This window comes from Neofelis nebulosa, chromosome 14 (genome assembly GCF_028018385.1).
Source record: "Neofelis nebulosa isolate mNeoNeb1 chromosome 14, mNeoNeb1.pri, whole genome shotgun sequence".
In the NCBI taxonomy this organism is placed as follows: domain Eukaryota; kingdom Metazoa; phylum Chordata; class Mammalia; order Carnivora; family Felidae; genus Neofelis; species Neofelis nebulosa.
In genome coordinates this window covers 52,234,735-52,250,056 of record NC_080795.1, presented here as the reverse complement: position 1 = coordinate 52,250,056, position 15,322 = coordinate 52,234,735, and the positions used below count along the sequence as shown (strand labels likewise).

The window sequence follows — 15,322 nt, the reverse complement described above, 5'->3', positions numbered from 1 at the left end:
AGTCAGGTCAATTTTTCACAATAGGAATTTTCTGGGTAAAGAGTAAAAGGCTCAGGAAACTGTCCAAAAAGAAAGAAAAGCCTGGGTCTGTTGTTATGGGTTCTCTGCAGGTGGACATAGGTAGATTTGTTAATTTAGAGGAAACAATTTACAAGACTAAATGGGCAGTTCAGATTTGATGTGTGATAGAGAAGTAGGTATTGAGACCTTGAATATAATATAAAATTGTGAAATTGCTAGTCAAGGCTGGCAAAAGGAAGGAGTTGAAGTACATTTGAGACTGATGTGCCATTAGTTTTCATTGAAAACTTTTGCATAAGAATTAGTCTTTCTATTCTTGTCATCACATTATTTTATACTTAATCCCTCTCTTTTACCTCTGAAACTGTGCTAATACAAACGCATTTTAGTTTTGGGTTTTTTGTTTTGTTTTGTTTTCAAAATTGCTGTCCATAGCGCTTTGGGGTTCCTCTCCTATTTTTCTGTTCACTCAGTTTTGATATTTACTCGGGAGGAAAAATGGAAATTTTATGAAAACTAAACTAGGTCACAAAAGAGTTACACATTTCCCCCTAAGGCTCCTAAAACAATTTTGAACTCAGAACACTTGATTCTACTTTCCTGTCCACAACATTGGGTAAGCATGAGAGCAAGAAAAAGGCATTCCTTCATGCAAAAGCACAATTTGTGGAAAAGAGAGGCTAAAACATTTGTTTTTCTAGAACCTTTACCAAATGATGTGAAGTCCATATGATTGCTAATCATGTTTTACCATTATGTTCCTGGATTGCATTGTCAAAAATACTTTGGTTTTATGATTTCAAAAACTGCTGTTTTAAATATAATTTTTATGACAGAATGAATGGTCCCATAATCTAATGGACATATAATTATGTAGAAGTTATATTAGCACAGCTAAATACAGCTTGTAGAAATAATGTACAGAAATCCTGAGTCCCAAGTCTCCTTCTCTTTGAAACTGTCCTACCTCCCCTGACATTGTTGGTTACTTTCTGGGCTCAGTCCTTTAATACATCAGTTATAATTACTGTTCACATACCCATTTCCTTTACTAAACTGAGTGACTCATAGGCAGAGAATGTTTATTATTTGTTTTTCTAACCACAAAACTTTATAGTAGATGCACAAAAATATACTTTTGCAGGAACAAATAGGAAAGTTATTAATACATACTACAGAGGTTATCAGACATTGGACATTTTTAAAAAATAACATGTATTAAACTTTAAAGGGGGATGTTTGTATAGAAGTAACAACCCCTACCCCTGTAACTAAGCCAACACCCAAATACCCCTTTGGCCACTTTGACACCTAGTTCTTGTAAATGTTTCCCTTCCTTCCATGTATTCACTCTCATAATCCAGTGAGTCTAAGAAACACAGCCATGTTTAAACATCTGGGATTCATCAGGCTGATTCTGGTAATCAAAGTTCAGAAGATCAGTTCCAGATGTTGCCTAACTAAAGTTACATAAACATTGTTCACATTTTTAAATACAATCAGACCTAACTTCCCATATCTTGAAAGTAACTTAATTTGTATAGGTAGGAGTTATACTTTGCACTATTTTTTTAAATTAACTTTCAACTTAACACAGAGATAAGGCTGATAGATCTTCCCTAAAGGTGAATGAATATCAATAAAATCAAGATACATTTTTGGAAATCATACATTTAATTACATTAGCTCTAAGATTCCATAAGACAGAAAGAAAGAGTAATACTGTCTGAGTGTCCATTATGTAGGGGAGTAATTTTCGCTCTACCCTTCTGGGTTCGTTGCTGGGCCATACCACCCTCTATAGTAAAGTACAGACAAACAAGAGAAAACAGAGTTTAATAACATGACTACCCTTCCTGTATATATGGGAGATACCAAGGAAACCTGAGTAACTCCTTGGAATGACTCAAACTACCACCTAAAAACCACCTCTAGGTAAAGACAAAAGATGTTAGGGGAGGTTATCAGTCACAGCAGAATAAACAAGGGTATGGTTGATAGGAGTTTCTAGAGATTTAGTCATCCTTCTCTTCCTGGTCCAGAAAGGGAAACACCCTTATCAATGGAGATTTTCATTATAAATGTCAATGACCCTCACAAAACGATTACTTCTACTTGTTTCCTCCTGCATCTGCTATTGTCTTAAAAATAACTAGCTCAGGGGCACCTGGGTGGCTCAGTTGGTTAGGCGTCCGACTTCAGCTCAGGTCATGATCTCACTGTCCGTGAGTTTGAGCCCCATGTCAGGCTCTGTGCTGACAGCTCAGAGCCTGCTTCAGATTCTGTGTCTCCCTCTCTCTCTGCCCCTCCCCCACTCACGCTCTGTCTCTATCAAAAAATAAATAAACCTTAAAAAATTTAAAAAGTAACTAGCTCAAAATAATCTTTATGCCAAAGAGGTTTATTTTGGGGCAGGACACTCTGTTCTGCTTTTGTCCTGTCATTGAAATTTGCCCAATAACTTTCACAGAGATTGCTCTGTAGCTCACTGAAACAGTCTTTTAATCTTGAGAATAGGTAAGTTCATAAATTTTTTTAACTTTTATCTACTTTTGAGAGAAAGAGAGAGAGTGTGTGTAAGCATGAGCAGAAGTGCAGAGAAAGAGGGAGACACAGAATCCAAAGCAAGCTCCAGGCTCTGAGCTGTCAACAGGAGCCCAGAACCCACAAACTGTGAGCTCACGACCTGAGCTGAAGCTGGATGCTTAACTGACTGAGCCACCCAATCACCCTGAGAATAGGTAAGTTCAATTAAACAGTTGCGTTTCATTTCAGGAGGCTGTGTAACAGGTGGGCTTCCAAAAGTTAGGTCAATATGGTACAAGCAATCGTGTTACTTAATAAGAGGCATTTCTATGGGAAAGAAAACAGATGAACAGTTAAAGCAGACTGTAAACTCAGTCTGAGTCATGAGGGAAGATGGTTTAGAAGATTATATTAGGAAAGATTTTCTCTGCTGTTCAAGGTCCTTCCAACTGGACTAAGAACCAAATTGACAGGGGATAGATTAACAGGCCAAGATAAAATGTAATTTCAGACATGAAATTCTAAACACAGTAAGGCACATGAGGCTTATATGAGATCTTGATCTACAGAAGGAGGTAGGGGAGGATAGCCATTAATAGGAAGGCAAGAGGAGATGTTTGGAAAACAAAGGTTACCCTATCATACAGGTAAGTTCTTTAGAGAAAGAGGAATCTCTAGTAATATCTCTCTTCCTGGGATAGGCAGGCAGCTAAAGGGAGGATAAAAAGGTTTTCCTGAATCTGCTACGTCTTGATTGCTTTTAACTCAAAAAAACATTCATGCCATTTTGTGGCCCATTCATGCCAGGTGGCCCATTTGGGGCAAACTGGCCTTAAACCTTATAGTTCCCTCTTCCGAAACTTATGTGAAGTTTCATACCTTAAAGTTTGAGTTGGTAGATGGTTTCATCTTGTTGAACCAGTCTTAGTCCTGATATTCAGTTCAATTAAACTCTTTCAGGAAGTGATGATGCAGGTATGTTCTCAAAGTTAGGCCTATTGTTCCAGTAATCAGTTATTAAATACGAGGGCTTTATATGGAAACAAAAGAAAAACAATGGTTAGTAATTGAACCAAATTGGAAACCAGTTTCTGAGTTCTGAAAATAGCCAGTCAAGAAGATTTCTAGATGTCAAGCTTGAAGCATCTTTAGATAGAGTAAGAGCTTTTGTGATTTCTCTGACGTTTACATCAAGCTGTTCATATTTAGTTTGCAGGCTTCAGGAAAAAGGAAAGTTTAAATTCTCAAATATATCCAACTCAGAAAGATAAGAGAAAAAATGAAAATATTCATTTGATGAGTTGTAGCTAGGCATTGGAGGAAACTAGAAGAAATCAGGATCTAGTCTAGTTTATAATGAACAGTATTCGAATCTAATATTTACTCAGGTAAGTTATCAAAACATTTTCTTTCTGTATTCACACTCATTTCTACCAAAGACAGCCAAATCAATATTAATTTGTTTGCAAAATAAATCTAGTTTCAAAAAAACTGGGCCTGGTTATTTGCATAAGTACTACAAGAATAGCAATTGACCATATAGAAGCTTTAAAACCTGCTTTGCTGGTACTTTATATAAGGGGTCTTTTTTTTTTAACAGCCTCTCAAGGCCAGAAACAAAGCCGAATACTTGTCATCAGACCTCACCTGCAATAGCTATACATATGGGTGAATTCCTCTTTTTCTTGAGGTCTCCCACATATTGCTAGGTTTCTGTACCTTCTTTACTCACCTGGTAAGGCTGCTGGGGATTCTGTAAGCAAGTATCAGGCTGATATTTCCCAGGGGCTTTATTAGCTCCATAAAATCCAGCTTAGTTCTTTAAAGCTGTCTGGTCATATCTGAGCCTATGCATGTTTCTCCCAAGCATGCCATTCCAGTCAAAGCGTTGGTAATATAATCAATATTTCCAGTAGTTTCCTGTCACAAGAAGAAAGGATTGTTATTGAACATATGAAAATTTATTGCTATAAAAATATAAGAATTGACGGTTTCAAAATTCTGGATTCTGAAATCAGGTAGGGATAAATGATAAATGTTTCAATTGGAATATATCTGTGTGAACAAATTTCTGGAAATTCAGTTAGCCGAAAAGAAAATTTTTTAAGACTATATTTTCCAGATTAAAATATTGCTGGCTTTTTAAAAAAGTCACAAAAATTACAATTATCCTCTCCAGTTTTTTTACTCCCATGTTACTAATTTTTGTTCTGTTTGAACACAGTATTTGCACTAGTTCTGGAAATTCTTATCCAGTTCAATTTTTATGATGTTAAGGTTATCAGAAACCTGTTCTCAGAGTTTGTTTAACACATTTGCAATAGCCTCAGTAAAACAGTAACTGTAAATGATAAAATTTACAAATGGCCATGGTTAAAGATCTCATTAGAGTTCATTACAATGCAATTGACAAGGATATTTGCTTACTTCTGTAACGTACAACACTTCAAGATAATAACACAAGGACATCAGACTTCGAGGAGTTTTGTACTATTTTTAGGACATTTATTTTTTTTTTAATTTTTTTTAACGTTTATTTATTTTTGAGACAGAGAGAGACAGAGCATGAACAGGGGAGGGTCAGAGAGAGGGAGACACAGAATTTGAAACAGGCTCCAGGCTCTGAGCTGTCAGCACAGAGCCCGACGCCGGGCTCAAACTCACGGACCGCGAGATCATGACCTGAGCCGAAGTCGGCCGCTTAACCAACTGAGCCACCCAGGCGCCCCTAGAACATTTTTTTTTTTTTCCAACATTTTTTATCTATTTTTGGGACAGAGAGAGACAGAGCATGAACGGGGGAGGGGCAGAGAGAGAGGGAGACACAGAATCGGAAACAGGCTCCAGGCTCCGAGCCATCGGCCCAGAGCCTGACGCGGGGCTCGAACTCACGGACCGCGAGATCGTGACCTGGCTGAAGTCGGACGCCCAACCGACTGCGCCACCCAGGCGCCCCGCCCCTAGAACATTTTAATAACATAACTACATAAATGCAATTTATGTACAAAATACAAGAGGATTTAGTATCACCTATTTGACAAACCTTTCCATATAATTTAACATACTTAATATACTTAATTTAACTAATTAAGCATAATTAAAGCTTAATTAGTTTAATTTCTCAAAAAATTTAAAAATGTCCCAGGAGCTCTCAGGAGTATCTCGGACTGTGGTCAAACATGAAAAGATTTTGACATTTGATAAGATAGGATCATATCATTATGAAACCAGATTTAATTATCCATTTAATCAAACTGACAATAAAGGATACCAAAGCCAAATACAGAAGGTTATAGTTTTGAGCAAAATTTAGTTCTTAGACATAGGAAAATATGTTGACAAAGCACAGAATTATTGTTTTCTTTAAAAGTAAAGAAAAACATGTTTACACAATTTCTTAAGAACAAATCAGTAGTTCAAGAAAACCATTTTTTTCATGAAAACAATTTTATTTTTGCATCAATGTATTTTTATATTAAATTGTAGCCAGTACTGACTGTATATAAAATTCATTTCTGAAGATTCCTTTTCCATAAACCTTCTACAACTTTCTATCTTACATTCAGATTTTGGCCTGTTTTTATCCAACAAAAATGTATTCCCATTTCTCACTTGCACACAGAGTTGTTTCTCTCATTATTTCCAGTAGTCTTATTTATTAGAATTCTTAACCCTTAGTGAAAATTAAATTGTAACTGTAGGGTCCAAGGGCAGTCTACCCCAAGATGGGCCAGTTAGGCATGAACTTTATTTTTAGTTAAAAGCAATCAAAACCAAGTAGATGCAGCAAAAGCTCTCTTCCTCAGCCTCAGTTGCCTAAAGTTACATCGGAAAGTAGGGCCTGTATTTCAATACAGGGCCTGTGTTTCAATTCCCCTTTAACTAAGAAACTTACCTACAAAATAGGGCAACCTTGTTTTCAAAACATCTCCTTACATCTCCTTTTGTGTTCCTGCCAGTGGTTTTCTCTGACCCCCTACCCCTCTTTTTATTCCTGTTACCTCGCTGTCTTTGGAATTTCATGTCTGTATAGATTCCATCTGTCTCATGTTAATTTGATTCCAAGTTTAGCTAGAAGGGCCTTCAAGGGCAGAGGATGTTCTTCCTCTTTAACATAAGTAATTGTGAACTGTTTGTTATACCAATATTCTTCAGGAATTTTTGAATACATCTCATGTCTAGAAAGGTACCTTTTTATAGTATGATTTTTCAATAAAGCAAAAACCTGGTTTACTAACAGACTCCTATTTAATTTCTCTATAAGACAAAAGTAAATCTGTTTAGTACTAAAGATTTTATTATTTGGAAATCATCTAGATATTTAATAAATGATGATGAATTAAGTGACATTTAGCTTAGCAAAATTTAAAGTTTCAGATTGCCAAGCTTTGCCAACAAACTTTTTACCTTTTAATCTCATTTACATTTCCTTAAAGCATTAACAAAGGCTGACCTGAACAGACTGGCAGGAGTGGACTCTGATTAGGAAAGACTGGGCTCTATCCAACTAGGCCCCCATGAGCCTTCAAAATGAAGGTGGGGGGCCAAACAATAGACTTCATGGTCAACACTGAGGCCGAACACTCTGTGGTGACACACAAGGTGGCACTTTTGTCAGGTTGAGAAGTCACCATCACAGGAGCCTCACGGGTGCAAACTGGAAGGCCAACTGGGGAAGTCACCAAGTAGTTCATGAATTCCTGTATCTACCCTATTGCTCAGTCTCACTGTTAGGTAGAGACCTCCTAGCCAGGTTGAGTGCAGTAATGGCCTTATCCTCAGATAGACAGATGCAATTGTGCCTAAACAAAAAAGCCTAACCCATAATTTTGTCCCTGATGATTCCATGGGAAGAGGAATAGAGATTAAATACTTCCCCTCCCAGTGAGCCAACTGTGGCCCGCAAGCTAGAAGCTGAATTCTCTTCAGTTGGGGTAGAAGGAAACCCCCTGGTCTGTCAAAAAACCACCCCCTGATATTAACTGACCTAAAGCCTGGATCCCAACCTGTCAAAATATGCCAATATATAGTCCCACGAGAGGCACACCTGGGGATCCCGACACACTTGCATAGGCTACTCAAATGGGACTTGTAAAATGATGCCAGTCTCCATGGAATACTCCCCTGCTGCCCACGAAAAAACCTGGGACAAATGATTACCACCCTGTGCAGGACCTAAGAGCCAGTAACGAAGCAGCCGTCATGCTGCATTCAGTATTGCTTAACCCATACACTCTACTAGGACTCATACCCTTGGAAGCAAGATGGTTCACATGCCTAGATTTAAAAGATGCCGCCTTCTGTCTCCAGCGAGTGCCTAATAGCCAACCCCTATTTGCTTCTGAATGGGAAAACCCTACCACAGGGGCAAAGGAACAGTTCACTTGGACTAGACTGCCTCAAGGATTCAAAAAATTCACCAACCTTATTCAGCTGGGCTTTGGCATATGATTTAGCCAGCTTCTGGGACAGGACCTAGGATGCATCCTCCTCCAAGGTATGGATGATCTTCTGCTAGCCAGTCCCATGCAGACCCAGTGCTGGGAGGGAACCAGAGCCCTATTCAGGCTACAAGCAGAGGCAGGATATCAAAGAAAAAGGTGTCAAAGAAAAAGGCACAGATTTGCCAATAGGAAGTTAAATCCTTGGGCTTCAAAATTACCCAAGGCAAATGGATGCTGGGAGCCCAAAGGAAACAGGCAGTTTGTGCCATTCCAGTTCCCACTACCTGCAAGCAGGTCCAAGAGTTCCTGGGAGCAGCAGGATTCTGTCGAATACGGATCCCAGGGTTCTCTGAGTTGGCCAGACCTATATATGAGGCACTGAAAGGGGAAGAGAGAGGACTCCTTTTCTGGGTCCCTAATCAAGAAAAGGAGTTCAAAACAAAACTCAGAGGCACTAGCCTTGGGACTCCCAAATGTATCACGAGATTTCAACCTGTTCATACCTAAGAAGGGAGTGGCCCTGAGGGTTCTCACCCAGGAATTTGGACGTTGGCAAAGACCAGTGGCATACCTTTCAAAGCAGATTGGCTCAGTGGCCACACTGTCTGAGGGCACTAGCAGCCACCACGCTTTTAATCATGGAAGCAGACAAACTCACATTTGGGGTAAAACCTAAATGTTAAGGTTCCCCATTCTGTTATTACCTTGATGGATGCCAGAGGGCCATACAATATCAGGGACTGTTATGTGAGAACCCATGAATAAGACTGGAAGCTATAAAACTCTAAACCTGCCACTTTCTTGCCCGCAGTGGTGGGGTCCCCAGAACATGATTGTCTAGAGGTACTTGATGAAGTGTATTTTAGCCAACCTGACCTATCAGACAGACCCTTACAAAATCCTGACCTCATCCTGCACACTGACGGCAGAAGCTTCATGAACGAAGGCAAAAGATATGCTCGTTATGCAGTAGTCTCTGATTTTGAGGTCACAGAAACAAAGGCCCTTCCACGAGGATGGTCAGCCCAAAAAGCACTGATTCGCACTATGCCTTTGCCACTCTACGTGTACATGGGGCTCTATACAAGGAGAGAGGACTTGTGACCGCAGGAGGAAGAGAAATCAGAAATTGGGAAGAAATCCTAAAGCTATTAAGGGCAGTCTGGGAACCAAGGGAGGTAGCGGTCATCCACTGCAAGGGACACCAGAGGAAAGGACTCAGCATCAGAAGGGAATCGACAAGCTGACACCACAGCTAAACAAGCAGCAGGAAAACAAACAACACCCTCAAAAATCATGCTGGCCCCAGAACTGCCAACTTCCCCAAAGTACACAATCCAAGAAACAAAATGGGCACAACAGGAAAAAGGCCAGACAAAAGAAGGATGGTGGGTACTTCCAGACCAAAAAGTCCATATACTGGAGCAGCTAGCATACCAGGTGGCTCTCCTACAGCATGAGCTTAGCCACCTAGGAAAAAACGCCCTTGAAACCTTATTAAGCCATTACTATGTAGTTGCTTGAGTCTAATCCCTCTGCGCGTAGGTCTCTCAATGCCGCCTCTTCTGTGCTCAAAATAATGCCAAACAAGGCCCCACTGGGCCCATAGAAATCCAACACTGTGGTCAGGCACTCTTCAAAGATTTAGAGGTAGAGTTTATCCAAATAAGACCCAGTAAAGGATACAAATATTTTTTTTGGTATTAATCTGCATGTTTTTGGACTGGGTTAAAGTCTATCCCACACTCACCAAAAAGGCAAGAGAAGTACCCAAGGCCTTGCTAAGGGATATCATTCCCAGACATGGAATACTGTTAACCATAAGCTCAGACAGTGGCCCAGCCTTCGTGGCCAAGGTGGTGCAACAAGTAGCCAAAGCCCTAGACATCCAAAGGTACTTAAAAGCAGCCTACCAGCCCCAGAGTTCAGGGAACATATGAACTGGACCCTTATATCAGCCATGGCAAACTATGTCAGGAAACTAACTTGTCCTGGCCAGATATACTACCCCTAGCTCTTCTCCAAATATGCTGTGCATCCCGGGCAAAAATAGGATTCTCCCCCTTTGAGATCCTATATGGAAAACCCCTTCACTAGTCAAATTCAAGGGGGACCTGACAGAGCTGGGGAATTTAGCAGTATAAAAACAACTACAAGGAAAACTGTATTTGAGATATATAGATGAGTGACAGGATACCTATTTTGCCTAGGAATAAAACTGTACTTGAGATACATAGATGAGTGACATCTATGGAATGTCACCTAGGAATAATTATATTCCCCCACAAACCTGGGGATCAGGCTTGGATAAAAGACTGGAAAAAGGAACTGCCTAAACCTCCCTGGAAGGGACCTTACCTAGTTGTGCTAACCATGACCACAGCTCTCAAGGTTGCAGGACTAACCACCTGGGTCTACTATTCTGGATTAAAGGCAGCCCATCTGTCACCTGACAACCACTTGAAATGGAAAGTAACGGCTAACCAGAATAATTCTCTATAGATCACCCTTAGGAAGATAGCAGACAACAAGTGGCCTGCAGCCAACACCTGAGAACTCCCTGTAACCAGAAGCTTGAGGAAAATCACCAAGCAACTTAAATGAACTGTAACAAATTGTTCTCTCTCAGATTTCATGGTTCTCAGATTTCATATTCTCTTTCAATACGTGTTGCTCTACTCTTTGCAGTAGGGCTGACCCAAGTCACTCCCACAGACTAGCACCTCAGTCACAAACTCTTGTTAGCCTTCCTCTACTTACTAGTGTCAGGATGCATTATTCTCCTTAGATGTATATTATCTGCGTTATGATTGATGCCCTTCTCTGCATGTTGTTCTCTACCTTTATAACTGACTCCTACCCCAGGATGGGATCGCCCTACTTCCTGTCCTTGCTACACATATTCCTGTTCCTAACCTGTTTAAGAGGAGTCTTCTCACTCCCACCATGCAATGTATGACTTATACTTGCCCTTGTCCCCCAAGGCACAAAGAGCCATTCAAGTCATACCTCTTCTTATTGCCTTAGGAATAACAACAGGGGTGGGCACTGGAATAGGAGAGGAAACAAACCTGATCTCTTCAACCACTTATTATCATGGACCTAACAGATGACATAAAACGTGTTACCAAATTTCTGATGGTTTTACAAGACCAAGTAGACTCCCTAGCAGTGGTAGTCTTACAAAATAGAAGAGGGCTGGACCTGCTAACTGCCAAAAGGGGAGGATTATGTCTCTTCCTAAATGAAGAATGGTGCTTCTCTGTCAACCAATCAGGGCTAGTCTGAGATATGGTCCAGCAGTTAAGGAAGTGAATCAACAGATGAAGACAGGAACTAGCAGATTCATGAAACTCTTGGAGTAACATATGGAATTGGGCCTTTTGGCTCCTCCTTTTAGCTGGTCCTCTCCTAATGCTTTTCATAACCCTCCTATTTGGTCCTTGTATTCTTAATATGCTCCCCAGGTTTGTTTCCTCTCATCCAGAAGCTATAAAAGTCCAGATGATGCTCCAGTTGGACCGTTCTAGCTGTCGCTACTCTCCTTTGGATGATGAAGAACACTAGATGCCTGGCCCCTCCCTTCCATGTCCTTATCCAGCAGGAAGAAGCCAGAATGGTCTTAGCCCCTCCTCCCATGGTGGCAAAGGGTTCCCTGGACCCCATAAATTGATTTTCTGTAAGTCTGCTACAGCAGCTTAAGAATCAAGAGGGTGGAATGAGAAGAAAAGCTACTAAAAACAAGATAAAACAGGTCAGCCAGATGTCTGGGGCTGCATACACCCCTTGCATACCTTTGGCTTCTGTAATCTTTCTTGCCTCCAACTACTCATGTAGCACCACTGATAAGTGTCCCCTCTCCTTTTTCTTTTGTCTCTCAGTCCCCTACCATCCCAGCCATAAAAGGAGGCAGATGCCAAGGTTCAGAGCTGAGCCTTTGGAGGTGACTTTGCTGGGCTGGCACCGGTGAGCAATAAACAGTCTTCTGCTCATTTCCCAAGTGCATGTGCCTTGTCTCTTCCTGGGTACCAAGTATTTGCTGTAACAAGGGGACATGAACTCTTGCAGTGGCAGCTGGGGGCCAGGGGATGTCTAGGATACACCTGCAAAGGACATTGCATAGGGAAGTCTGAAACTGGCAGAACCTGATTATAGAGCCCTGGAAGGTAGCAGCAAAGCAAGCTTCAGTGCTACTCTTGGGTGATTTTGTTAAATTCATTTCCTGGTTTTCAGCATTTACATGAGCAACCTGTATACTTGAACCTAGAAATGAGGTTGGGGTGTTTCCTTTAAATCTTGTAGAGAAAGAGAATTTATGTTGGAAGTGGACACTTAAGTCTAATTTCTTCTTTTTCTCATGAGAGACCCTAAGGTTAGCCATTATACAAACAACACAATTGTGAACTCTCCATAAAGAATATTTTTCTTTTAAATATAACCAACTTAAAGGACCCAGCATCTGACTATTGGCAAGTAGGATCTATTATTAGCAACTTAAATCAATAAGCCTTTTAATGGTTTAACTAAATATGTAATAGATATCCTAACAGGGCATAGCTGAGGGAGTCTCCATGTTCCAGAACTTTACTCTGCAAATTAGTTGAAGAAAGAAGAGGACTTTGTTGCACAGGTGGTAAGGAAGGTGTAGTGAAAATGGTGTCTCTAAACTTCCACAAATCATGAGATGCCTTCAGTCACAGACCTGCTCATCTGTGACACTGAGCAGGTGCTATTAAATTGGGACTTTCCAGAACTAACAAGCAACAAAGGCTGAGCTCACAAAGGTTCCTATGGGCTGGAGCCTCTCATGACAAACACCTTGGAGAGCCAGCACAGCTGGACAAAAATAGAAAGACTTGGATCCCCAGTCTATTTGGCCACCAAGGTGTACCCTGGTAAGTGCATCTATCCCACTGGTCACAAAGCCAATCTCTTAGAACATAGAATGAGATGAAAAGAAAAGCCTCATCTGGTTTTTCTTTTGGCTAAGCCTTGGGTCTCTTGGAGCCACACTAATACCTAGGAGGGATGTACTGCAGGGCTGAGAACATGTGTGGTTTTACAGTAACCTCACTGCATGGAAGTTTTCTTGAGGTCGATGGGTGACCTAATGTCAATCTAACCCATTCCATGACCAACTCATCCTAACACAGTAGTTTGTGAGTTAGGTGGTAAACACCCTACCAGCTTTTAAGTGCTTGACCTGTGCCGCCAATTTTGCAGCTTTCACTTCCAAGATTATTCCTTACCAGAAGGCTTTAACCACAGCAAAGCTTGTCTAAACAGATGCTGGTCTGATGAGAACTGTGAACATTGACATTTTTATGACAAACAACGAAAGAAAGAAAAGAAAGAAAGAAAGAAAGAAAGAAAGAAAGAAAGAAAGAAAGAAAGAAAAGAAAAGAAAAGAAAAGAAAAGAAAAGAAAAGAAAAGAAAAGAAAAGAAAAGAAAAGAAAAGAAAAGAAAAGAAAAGAAAAGAGAAAGAAAAAGGAAGACCATCCATGGGAGGAAATGGATTAGTAACCAACTACCATACCAAATTTAACCAAAGAGCCACTAAATGCAAAAATCCAGTTCCAAAAAGTATTTTCTGCTGCTAATCTAAACTTAGGAGAGAAAAAGTACCTGTACCACTCTTGCTCCATCAGACTCCACAGATAAGATTTCTTACCATGTCAGCCTCCTGAAATCTCTACATTTGTCAGCTGTTTGTCAGATTTCTCAAGGATCTCTCAGCTACTGCAGGGTGTCAGGTGAGTGGTGTCCTGCTGAGTGTGCCAACTGTTGGAGAGGAAGAATTTTCTCTGCTGTTCAAGGTACTTCTGGCTGGACTAAGAAACAAATTGACAAGAGACATATTAACAAAAGAAAATCAAATTTAGTATCAAATGGACAGGGAATCCACAGAGACCTGAAATTCTGAAGACAGGCAACATGAGGTTTATAGGATATCCTGAGCTAAGGAGAGGCATAAGGATTTGAGGATACAAAGTGGGAGGATGATCACTAACGGGAAGGCAAGAGAAGATGTTTGGGAAAAAAGGATACCCTATTTTGCAGGTCAATTTCTTAGAGAGCTATTAATAGAGATTCCTCTTTTTCTGATATAGGTGGGCAGTTGAGGGGGAGGTAAAGAGCTTTTCCTGAATCTATTAAGTTTTAATTTTAACTCAAAACTACATTCATGCCAAAGTGGCCCATCTTAGGGTAGCCTGACCATGACCCCTAGTTTCTAAATGTCCAGCTTGAAGCATCTTCAGATGGAGTGAGAATAGGCAGTGGCAATCTGACAGGCTTTTCTAGTTTGCAGGTTGAATGTTTCTGTTGATGTTTTTGAATGGGTCACACATCACCAGGCATAAAGATTGTCCATAAATGAGATGTTGTGGTTTTTCTAAAGTTTATATGTAGTCATTCAATTTCAATGCAGAGTGCTTTGGGAAAAGGTAAAGTGTTGTTCTTAGTGATTCCAGGTCAAAAAAAGTGGAAGAAAATTGGAAACATTAGTTTGAAAGTTTTGACCAAACATTTGAGGAAACTAGAAAAAATCAGGATCCAGCCCAGTTTACAGGTAGAAAACAAACCCTTAAAGATAGTTAACAGCGTTAACTAGTATCCACAAAGGGATGTTATAGTTTCTACTGAAACTGAAGTTTTATTCTACAATCACCCTCATTTCTACCAATAATAACCACAGGCACTAAATTGTTTGCAAAATAAGTTTACTTTAAACGTGGCATGATTATTTATATTAGTGCAACTAGAACAGTGATTGATCATATAGGTTCTTTTTGTCTGCTTTGCTGGAACTTTTCATAAGGAATATGGAATTTTTCATCAGAATCTCAGATTAGGCATTTAAAAGCCTTTTCAGGGTAGGACTCTGCCTTAGACTTTGCCTGCAATACCCATAGATTTGGGTAAATTCCTCTCTTCTCAAAGTCCCCAAGATATTCTGTGATTCTGGTCACATAATTTACTCACTTGGTAGGGCTGATGGGAACACTTATAAGCAAGGTAGGAAATTATTTTTTCAAGGGGCTTTCTTGTTTCCATAAAGTCAACCTTAGATCCTTAAAAATCTCTAATCATATCTGATCTATGCACATTACTCTCAAATATGATATTTCAATCAATTGTTTCCAATTGTGACCTATTACAAAGAGAGCAGGTTCTTACTGAACTTTATAAATTTCTAAATTCTAGGGGTGCCTGGGTGGCTTGGTCGGTTAAGTGTCCGACTTCGGCTCAGGTCATGATCTCACGGCCCATGAGTTCAAGCCCTGTGTCGGGCTCTGTGCTGACCGCTCAGAGCCTGCAGCCTGTTTCA

General features: G+C 40.2%; 1 long non-coding RNA gene across 3 annotated transcripts in view; it reads right to left on the bottom strand.

The window, feature by feature from the left end:
* Positions 1-15,322, bottom strand: part of LOC131494430 (uncharacterized) — a 237,191-nt gene that overhangs the window by 40,877 nt on the left and 180,992 nt on the right. For all 3 annotated transcript variants that reach the window (XR_009253399.1, XR_009253400.1, XR_009253398.1), the window contains exons 5-7: positions 13,664-13,823; positions 4,280-4,467; positions 3,427-3,577 (exon numbers count right to left, since the gene is read on the bottom strand). This is a non-coding gene — a long non-coding RNA (uncharacterized LOC131494430). The remainder of the gene's footprint in view (positions 1-3,426; positions 3,578-4,279; positions 4,468-13,663; positions 13,824-15,322) is intronic.